The sequence below is a fragment of the Poecile atricapillus genome, chromosome 2, assembly GCF_030490865.1.
Source record: "Poecile atricapillus isolate bPoeAtr1 chromosome 2, bPoeAtr1.hap1, whole genome shotgun sequence".
In the NCBI taxonomy this organism is placed as follows: Eukaryota; Metazoa; Chordata; class Aves; order Passeriformes; family Paridae; genus Poecile; species Poecile atricapillus.
This window is the reverse complement of record NC_081250.1, coordinates 118,060,086-118,071,401: the sequence shown is the minus strand read 5'-3', so window position 1 is coordinate 118,071,401 and position 11,316 is coordinate 118,060,086.

The window sequence follows — 11,316 nt, the reverse complement described above, 5'->3', positions numbered from 1 at the left end:
GAAGCAGCTCTGGAGCTCTGCACTGGAGCTGCTCCAGGAGCTCCGTGGCTCTCCGGCCCTGTGCAGCCCAGAACAGCACACAGCGCTCCCGGGGCTGCTGGCACCTCCACAGCAGGCTGTAAGCAGGGCTCAGGGCGCTGCCTGCGGCCGGAGCCCGCAGCTCAGCCTGGGCTGTCTGCACTGGCTGAGCTCATGGGTGACAACGCCTGCTCGAAACCCTTACAAGCTCACCCACTCTGCTCTGCTCCTGCCCACGTACCTTGGCTGTAGTGTAGGTTTGGTGCGAGAACAAACGATGCTTCACCAAATCCAGGTTTTTTTACCCAGCTGCTTTCAACTCTATTGCAAATAAATTACTTAATTGATGGGAAAAGTTCATCAGTTGAGTAGGGGCTTCCTGCAGCATCCACCAGTAAATTCCAAGACCGCTTCAACAATGTTCCAGGGGGGAATTAAGTATTTATAAACTTGAATCAGAAAAGTCAGCATTGTAATTAATATGCTGCTTCGAGTCAGAAGGTGAGAATGCCTTAAATCCAATACGATTGTCAGGGCAATGGGGACAGCATCCCTCATGACACTGAGTCAAAGTCCCTTTTAAAACTTGGTGCATGTGTTTTTTCTTCTCAAAGTGTTCTTGTTCTGTTTTGGGCTTTTTTTTTAATATTTGCACAAAGTGATCTTGGGGAAATAATACTTCTGGATGAAGAGTCAGTTTATAGTGGCAAATCATTTCTTAAAATTGTCAGAAAGTGAACATTATACTGGAAGTTACCCAGAGTTTGTGTATGTAAGAGTTGCAGAATGCTCATTTACTCTGTTGCAGCACAGTATGTAATTTTACTGACTACCCATGAAGGAACACCTGGCAGTACAGAGGGAAGCAACAAGGATGGTGTAGGTCTGGATGTGGGAAGTAGGTTCTAAAAGAAAAAATTGAAAGAAATGGCTTTGGCCATTCTTTGGCCTCGGCCAAGAAGAATGAGGCTATGATATCATAGGAAGAAAGTAATCAAATATTTTTATGCATTTCAAACATCAAGGACAAGGACAAAATATCATGGATTTAAATTGGGGCTGGCAAGGTTAGAGTTGATCTTTTATGATGCCTGGAAGAACTAGTTGACCTTTAGTAGATCTGCAAATTTAACTTTGGATAAGACCCTTGAAACAATATCCACAAGTAAGACTGCACTCCTGCCTCTAGTACAACTGTTAAAAAGCAGGTGGAACCCTTATATTCAGTCATTCAAACCATATTTCTTTCTCTTTTTTATAGTTTTTCTAATCCATAGACAGGTATGGCATGGGGGGATTTTCACTTCTTAGTGAAGTGTTTTAATGTGCATATAAAAAGATTGAATAGGCAGAAAAAAAGTAAAAGTGAGCCAAACAGAGCACAGGCTCTGGAAGGAGTGCCCACATTAGACAGTGTCATTACTCATAGTCTAGGCATTCATTTCTGCCTTTGGTTTGTTGGGGTTTTTTGTTTGTTTGTTTTCCTGGCATCTTCTGTCCTTGTTTCATTTAGCCACAGTGAAATAACTTCAGCCTTGGAATGCATTTTGGTGTGATGATGATAATACTACCACGAGAAATGTGGGTGCTAATCTCTTCCCAGTGATGAGAGAATTCAGATCTCAGCATTTCTTAGGTCATGGGGACTACTGGCCATGGGTACGTCCCTCCAAGTTACATGGTGAATATTGCACTGAAAATTCCAGTTGCAGTCTTAGAGACCTCAAGTTTGACATCAGTAATACTCAAAATGGATCGGCCACAGAACTCCATTAGGGAATCTGGTCCAGTGAAACAACAGCCTTTGAACCATCTGGTTCATAGCAAATTGCCAGTTCTCAAGATTTTATCCTGTGATCCAGGATATGTGGCTTAATCCTATATTTTTTGAATAATAAAATAATATTAAAAAGCCAGTGTTTCAAATGGTTTTGGCCCTCCTGATTCTTGTTTAGTATTAGTTTTTAATACTGACAAAGTATTAGTTTTTAACTGACAAAGAAGTCTGGAAAGAAAGCAGCCAAAAACTTTAAAAATGGGCATCAGGAAAGGAGAACTCGAACTTATTACTTAACGTGTCATTGGTTTTGACCCAAGGCCATTTATTTTATGAGACTGACAGTTGTTTTTGATTATTTGGAGTTTTAAATGGTGTTTCTTTTGTAGAAGTATTGTATTGCCTCTGAGATAGTGCTGGCCCCTGGTGACTTAATAACATCTATTTACTTAAATATGCAGTGTAATAGGGGGATAAATAAATGCACTATGATATTTTTTATTCACTTTATCATGGTTGCTGTAATTTGTATGACAAAAATCGAATGTGCTGCAAATATTTCCAGTATTTGATAATGTTGGTGTCTGTGCTTGCATGTGGTTCTACATTGCTCCTCCTTATCTATACCATTAGGAATGTGGTAGAGTGAAAATTATCCTTAAAGAAACTGCAAGTTCAGCAGGATTCCAGTCTGCATTGCAAGCTTAGGCTCAAATGAACCTTTTTGATGGGGAATAATGCAAGCCTCTGAGGACTTGCTGGAATGCTCTGTGGCAATTAGTTCTGTAATATTATAGTTCAAGTTCCGGCCTTATGTGGCTCTAGAGACTTTGGAAATATATACAGTTCATTTTTCAAAATGCTTTTAGGCCTCTTTTTTATCCCCTCTAATTTTCCATCGTCCAGTAGTTAACGTTTAGGAATATTGTTTGTGATCTGAACTATGATGGTTTGATTCCACCGCCCTTTGCCATCAGATTATCGTACTGAAGGTCTGCGTCATCTGTGTGCATGACTTGCAGAGTTGGTGCCAATGGAGCCATTTCTAGGCCACTCTGCTGGCAGTTTTCTGAATTGACTTAATTGGACGGAGATTGCCAACCAACAGGAATATTCTCGTCAGGACTCCATTTCCTCATGGTTCTTTGAAATGCATAGCAAATGGATGTGCTCATGACCCTGGAAAGGGCTTGGGGCCCTTCTAGAAATGTAGCTCTAGACTGCAACAGTGCTCAGGAGGAGGACAGTTTTCTTTTGTTTAACCTTGAAATCAGTAGGTCCTAATCAAAGTCTTCCCTGTGACATTCAGCAAAACCTTTTGGATTTTCCCATTACTGCTTTTAGCATAGTTATTGTGCCAGCTTAAAAGCAAACTTTAAGGATGACTGTGTTCACCATTTGGACATACTTTTTTCCCTTTAGCTTCACTGGACAAAACCAGAAGAAGAACATACATATTTTTAAAAGTCAGGAAAACTTTATGGTAACACTTTCTTTGGGAATGATTGAGATTTAATACACAAGTTCTGAAGTGCTCAGAAAATGCAGTGAAGTTTCTCTTCTCAACCATTAAAATGCAAAAAAGCCCACCATGATTTTCTCATACATATCCAAGGTTGTCACTGGACTGTAAAACAGGTGCTTTGTCAAGTCTTGGCTACACACAGAAAGTGGCTCCAGGAATCTTAAAAACTAATACTAAACAAGAGACAAACTGTAAATAGCCTACTGCCTCTTATTCTCAGTGTAGCTGAACTGTAGCTCAAAATAATTAATTTCAAAAGAAAATATTTGTTAAATAAGTAGAAAATACATACTACTAGTATTCTTCCGTTTCTCCTGTCTCAAAAAATATAAAAAATACATCAGTGCATTATGACCTAGTCTTGGTGGTAGACCATCTCCAAACAGCAAGCTGGACTATGTAGCCTTCAGATCCCCACTAACCAATACTTTTATTATTTTCTGTGATTGAGAGAACCTGTGAATGATTCATGAGACCAAGTCAAAGCTCAGGTGTTGGTGACTGCTGATGAACATGTCTTCCAGAATGTCCGAGTTATTAGCACTCGTCCTGCTGCCCCTTGGCTTTAGCTGGGGTCAAGAGATTGGGATGCCCAACTTCATCTGGCATAAAGGATCATTGAATTAATGAAAGTCCTAAAAACATGGGTTATAAAGGAGTGACAAACAGAGCTCAGCTGCAGATAATTTCCCTCTCTGTGTGTAAGACTTAATAGTTCTGAGCTGTAAAATATAGCAGTAAATAAAAACTTTGTCATATATCATTTACTCACTAGTTATTAAACAACTACCTGTCCTGCCTCCTGTGAGAAATTAATTTCTATGTTGAAGCCCAGGGCAGATCCCAGATTTCATCAAGCATTCTTTTACAAGCTTTGAACAGGTCTGAATTTACAGTAGCATCTACAAAACTATTTCAAAATATGCATCAGGCATTCTGATTCTGATTTTGATCATAAAAGCGTGATAAAGTTATACAGTATGTTAATGGTGTTGACGCACTTTTTGGGAATGAGGAAATACAAGTTTGCCCTAAGGAAAGAATTTGAAGTAAAACATTGCATGAAAGGACTGGAGACTTGTATGATAGACTGTAAATAATCGTAGAATAAAATTACAATTAATGGACTATTAAATAGCTCAAAGCTAGCACTGTGACAAAGTAAAGCAGCTAAATCAGTGTATGTTGTCTTTAAAACAGAAATTACTGCATTTAACCAACAATGATTTCACCTCCTAGATACTTTGATTTTATTTCCTTTGTTATGCAGTGTGTTATTTTTAGTGGGCTCCATTATCTGGGAGCATGAGGCAAGACAGAAGCTTTTCACACTGGCAAGCTTTTCTCCACAGAGATACTAATGTATACTTAAGTATTGCTATATTTGATACCAGGTTGTGCTAGATGTTCGTCTTAAGGGAACATGTAGCCATAGCACAACAGGCTGTGCCTACAACAGTGATTAGTTCCTGACAGACCTTTTCTCATTAGTTCCGTCTTAAAAATTATATATATATGCCCTTTATTACTTATATCATCTCTGTGAAACCCTCCTGTCCATCAGTCCATTTTTTAGTTTCAATATCACTCATATTTTGTGTAAAATGAATGTCTCTTGCTGCCTTTGCTCCTAATCACATAGACCAATCTATATTTTGGTGTACAAATTGCTCATCATTATTGCCTGCTTGAAGCTGGTCTCTGCCATCATCCTGACTACAGCCTGAGGGCTACAGAAGATTCCCAGTAGATGGAGTTTATATAGCTGGGTTACTTCTGCTCTGCATCATAGCACTATTCAGACTGTACTTTTCCCAGTCCATTAGCAAACAGCCCATGGCCTGTTCTTACCTGGCTCAAGATATTCCATATGCCAGATCAGAAAAAGCGTGGAACTGTTGTACACTGCTAGATACCCCCCTGTTTGTCAAAGTATTTTTAGGTGACCTGTAGTAAGAAAAAGCTTCTTTAGTTCCATTTAGGCTGTGACACTTTTACTCCAGCACAGCTGCTTATGTGTTTTATTCCTGTCTCAAGATTTGGCTTCAATAAGCTGTAGGTAAATATACACAAAGCTAGTATTTTAGGAGCCTCACGTTAGCCTGCTTGCCTGAGAATATGCACAGAGTGCTATTCTCTAATTATAGATTTTTTTTAAGAAATGGCAGAAAGTTGTGTCTTTTTCACAAGATTCTCTGGTTTTCATTCTTGCTCAAGAAGTCCTGCAACTTTTGTCTTTGGTAAAATGAGTGGTTTGGCTCTGTTCCTAGCATCCATACCACATCCCATTCCATTACTCTGATTTCTAAACTTGGGAAATTTTCATCAGTTTTATAACCTTACAGAACTTTCTAAAATCCTTCTCTCAGTGATACTTGAATTTTTTTCCGAGATGCTTTTTGCTGTGTGGTTTGCTTAGTGGTTAGATTTGAAAGCTGTACAGCACAGTGCTATAGATGTTAGCTGCTAACCAGAAGAAGAGGGACTGGAAGGTTATCTCCAGCACTAGCTCCAAGCTCACTTGCCCTGACAGATCTGGAGAGAATTAAAGTAATCCCTCTCTCCAAACCCTGTGTCTAGAGCCTGCTGTCTATAAAGGGATGTCTGTGCAAGACGAGTTCTCTGTCAATTTTCTTAGAAGGAGACCTATGAATCAGAACATTTGATATTTTGTATTTGTGCCACTCTAAAATAATCTGGAAAAAGAAGTTTTGTTTTCTTTGAAATATGTAAGCCCTCCACCTACTTTGTCAGCACAGCCACTCAGCATTCCCAGGATTAAATTATTTATAGCACATTATTTTGGCACAAAATAAATATGTTTTATTTATATTTTAATATCCAGATATTTACAAAAGAATACCATTAACAAATAGGCACTAAAGTGGGATTCCCCCGTTAGTATAAGTAGGAGGAGTGCAACTTAAATTCTGCTTTAAAGCAGAGATATCTTGTAATGTACCACATACAGACAAAACCAACTTAGGTAACTTCAAAATTTAGATAAAATTGTGTTGATTGGTAGATAGTACATTCATCATGCACATTCAGTCAACCCAAAGTAACTACATTTCTTCATCAATGACAAATGTTTGTTCTTTATCTCTGCTTGTAGCTCTGTGTTACAAGAGTGGATTTATTTCCTGTCGTGCCTTCCTGTAAAATGGCAAGTTAAATCTAGACTCTGAATTCAGTGTAAAATGTGTAAAAAATACTTTCAATATACAAAAGTTGAGAACTAAGACCCTTTTTTTTCCTAAATATAGATTAATTGAATGAATAAATATAAAATACAGCTGAAATAGCTAATTAGATGATGGAAGAACCCATAAGCCATTGGCTATTGTGAATCCATTTTTATTTTAACAGCCTCATCAAAGAGAGATATACAATCCTTGCTATATTTCATTCCAGACATAGAAGCTGTCTGTTTTTTAAAAGCTTTTCATTAACTTATGTAACCAAACGTCTGATCAGCTGCTGGATCAACACCATTAATTCTAGTCCACTCAAAAGTGTTTACAGGGAAGACAGCTCAGGATTATTGTTTTCTAAGCAGTGGTTTTTGCTTGCAATTACTTCACTGATTTCTGTTTGCAGTTGTTCTGATCTTTCAGATCAGTACCTGCATCTCATAAATGCTCATGCTGATTCTGGCATGACAGTGCTTTCTCTTATTGTGAACTTCACAGTATTCTTTCTATTTTAGTTGGCTAGTCATGGCCATTTCTATTACCTAATCTCAACTGCAAGGTCTGGAATTAAGCCCCCTAATTAGACTAGGCACTCAAGGTTTGGTCCCAGTCCTGTGTCATGGTGAACTTAGTTTACTTTAGGCTGATCGCCCACCACTTTAAAGATCCCAGTATTTATTATTTTCAATCAAATCTCAATTTCTTGCAACAATAATTCTGAAGTCTTGCTGAAAAATGCTCTTCATAGGTAATATATAATGCATGAATTATACATTAAGATGCACTGCTCAGATCAAGTACAGAATTTAAAATAAGTAACTGTCCCTCTACAATTAAATGAAATAAGCAAGAAGGATAAAAGTATTAACAAACAGTGTATTGATTAATGTTATATTTTCTTTATTTTAGGGAATTGCTTAGATAGGATACCTATCAAATGTCTCTAAGCTTAATATACTACATTTTAAAAATTACATACTTACATAATTATATGGCAGCATTTGACTGCCTGGTGAACATGATTAGAAATACCTTCTTTCTTTGATTAGTTATTTTCCAGTATTAGAATCATGACTACTACATCCTTCTCACTTGTTTTCATTTAAAATAAATTTATTTTCCTTTACTCAGGGAATTCTAAAAATTAAAGGACATATCCATCTCGATATTTTGGGCATAATGAGTTGGGAAGAGAATGTCCTACACTGAGGCTCAGTAAGCCAAATTTTGTGCATACTAAGCAGTACTTGTTCACCTATATTAACACAGTGTTTTTCAGAGCTGTTATGACTTGCTGTGAACAAGCAATCAAATAGCAAGTTTTAAAGAGGGGAGACCTACAGCTGCCATTTGTACCTTGAAAAAGGAAAAATATTTTGCTCCTTGCTTTTGTTTTGGTAGCTTTTAAATAGATCCACTAGGTGGTGCTTGAAATACAGGGGCAACTGGAAATCATTGTGACTAAGAAATATTAAATTATAATTCCTTAGTCAACACTCCAACAGGAATATTCTTGGCAACAGAAATAAGATTGCTATCCAAATGCTTGGTCTTCTCATTTTCCAGAACTGAGTTTTCTGTTTCACAAGTAAAACTAGATGCTCACCATTATGGAGATGTACTGCTCTCCATTATAAATTTCAGTGGTTCTTCACCTTTGGTACCCTCAGAATAGATTGTTTTCCATTAGTATTTTTGGCATTTGAATAAAAAGTTTATGTCCAGACTCAAAGTGATTTGGATAAGTAGTTCTTTAAATACATTAAATTAAGACAAATCTTGGCATTGCCTGAGTGCTTTATGACTCAGAAGAGAAGTTTAACTTCCAGTAAGGAAATGTTAAGACTGTTGTGATGTTACAACACACAGCCAGGGGGAGGGGCAGGAAGGCCCCTATGGCCAGTTATGCAGGTATGAATTATGGACACTATTCCAATTTCCTTGTGGAGACCAAGGCTCGTTTTCTCAAGCTGTTCTTTAACCACATGCTGTGCACTCACTCACCCTAATGTAAACCATCTTCTTTGGAGCTGTAAGAAAAGTACAGCTGCCCCAGACTTCTTGGTCAGCTGTGCACCAGTCAGTTGCCCAATAATTCTCCTACCTTGCAATCTGACAGTAAAAGCTTCTGGCAAAATTATTTGCTCCTAACATTGCTTCTCTATTAAAGAGGGTGTTAGTCCTGTCAAACTGCTGTCCAGTGCCCCAGTGGGAACTCTGAAGTCCCTCAAGCTTCCAGGAGAAGCTGTGACACCTGTAGCCTTCAGACCACTCTGGTTTCCTTTCCTTCTGCCTTGAAGGTGAAATTCTGGTGATCCAGGCCTCCCTCGGCATGTGGTTTTGAGGAAAGTGCCTTTGAGAAGGCATTTCTCTGTTTCTTGCAGACTCCAGGAGAACAAACTCCTTTAGTTCATATGGAAAGGGGAGGATAGATGGAGGAAAGGGAGGAAACACACTGAACTTGTGCCTATCCTTTTTCCTTCCCTATGAACCTTAGGTATCTGAGGACACACACAGCACCTGTTCAGACCTTGCCCAAGGAGTAGCTGGCAAAGGTGACACCATGAGAGGGATCTGATTGATGGGGAAGTCTAGGAGGGCTTCAGGTCTGGGGTGAGGGAGCTGAAGAACTGAAGTGGGGGAACCCAGTGGGAAAATCAAGGTAAGACTGAGGGTGGGTCAGGAATTGGAGGTGCTGCTCTAGGAGTTATTGATGATTAGGAAAATCAAGTTAACAACAGCAGGAATAGTTTAAGAGACACAGGACAGATTTAGAGTTAGCCAAGCTTCTGTTATTCATAGAAAAATTGTTTGCAATTACAGTATGAAGGAAAAGCATGCGTGAATTGCCAGTGGAAGAGATTCTAGAGAGGCTGTTATTACTGTCTCTAAAGGCTGCACATGTGAACCTGGAGAATTCAGACCTAATTACTGCTAAGTGCACTGCAGTGAGATTTCATCTGTCATTTAGGTGTAGCAAAAAGTCTGATCTGATCATGGCCAAAGCACAAAGGCCCTTTTCACTACAAGAGTGAGAAGCAGAATAAGGTGTACAAAGTAGGATGATGTACCTGGGAAGCTAACATTTCACCTTTATAGGTTCACATCATGTCAAGTATTTTTCACATTTAAAATGTAGTCTATGAAGAAACAGCCTAAGGATACCAATCGTAAAGAAAATTAAGGATTTAGGTCACTGGAAAGCTATAGAGAGGAAATTAATCAGAAACTCAGCATTTTGTGGAAAGATAATTTACAGGACATGAAAAAATAGACTTAATTATCTTCATTGCATCTTGGAATAATGATGATATCCATAATCTGAAATGTGCAAATTAGAAAATGTTAGTGCAGCCCTTAATTAATATGAAGTTGATTGTCCTCCTTCTCGTTTTCTTTCTTATTGTAGATCTGAAATGGATATACAAGTTTTATAAAGACACTATTTTATTTCTTCTTTTTGTTGTTGCTGCTCAAGTTTAACACCAGTTTTAGTTTTGGCACCTGAGTGCCTTCTTTTCTCAATATGCCAAACTGCCAAAAATCAAAGATTTTCTTTTAAACCAGGCACATTTGGGTGGATCCGTTTATAGATCTTATTCTTTATTTAGCTTATTTATTCACTAAGTTTGTGGTGAGTTTTAACAACATAGTTCTTATTTTACCTCTTCTGTTTCATTTTCTTGTGAAGGGGCTGATAAAATCTTTGTTCATGGCAACGTGAGTCTGCTGCAGGGCCAGAATGGTAGTTTGTCATCTCAGCAGCGAGCCAAGAAGGAAGCCCTTGGCTCTGTGAGTCCTCAAAGCAGGGAGAGAGCTGCTCCCTTTGCCAGTCTCAGGATAGACCATCCTCAAATCAAGACGCCAAATGATTTAGCATCAACAAGACGCCAAGTGCTTTAACATTGCACTTACTGTTATGACCTGTGATGTTATTTGAAGGGAAAGATTTCAGGTTCAAGAGCTGAAAATAGATAACTTTGGTAAGACCTCAGGCACAGGAAAGGGTTAATTTCTATTTTATTGACATAACAGTAACTAAATTTTCACTTTTTTAAACAAGCGATTTAGTCATAATTTTTTGTGAAAAGAACTAAAAGCAATTAACTAAGTTTCAGGATCAAAATAAGACTATATGGATATTTTAGTATTTGATGCTGAGGTAGGAACAATGATATTTTCTTCAGTCAGTTTTCCAATGCACACTAACTGGAAATTTGTTCAGGTTAAGTAAGGAATTTTTTTCCCCTGCCATGTTCCAAAACTGCTGTTAGTTTTAAAGCAGGTCACATTCATTTTTGGTGTAAATCTGTATAACTGAGTGGTGTTGGTGTTTTAGAAACATTTCCTGGAATGATTTGTAAGACAGAAAATGATAAGTTTACAAAGAAGTCAGTCTGAAGACAGAACTGCAGAAATATTCCTTGTTCAAAAGCCAGGCCACACAGCCTTTGCAAAGGGGAAAAAACAAGTGTTTTGCTTAGCTTTTTAAAAGCTAAAGAAATAGCAGGTAAAGGTGTCCTAAAAGCATAGTTTCTGTACTTTTTCATCAAGCTCTCTCACAGAATGAAGATGATTAAAGGGGATGAATAATCAAGGTTTTTGCTATGAATTAAACATTAAATATGTAAGGAAAACAAACGAACAAGCAAACAAAAAGCTGGAGTGAATGACTGTTCCTCCAGATAAAAGGAGGTTAGTAACAGCCCATACCAGATATATGCATTAGGACCATATTACTTCTGTTTGGAAGCAAAACTTTTTACCCACTAAATCTAAAAATAAGTTAATATGAAATGAAA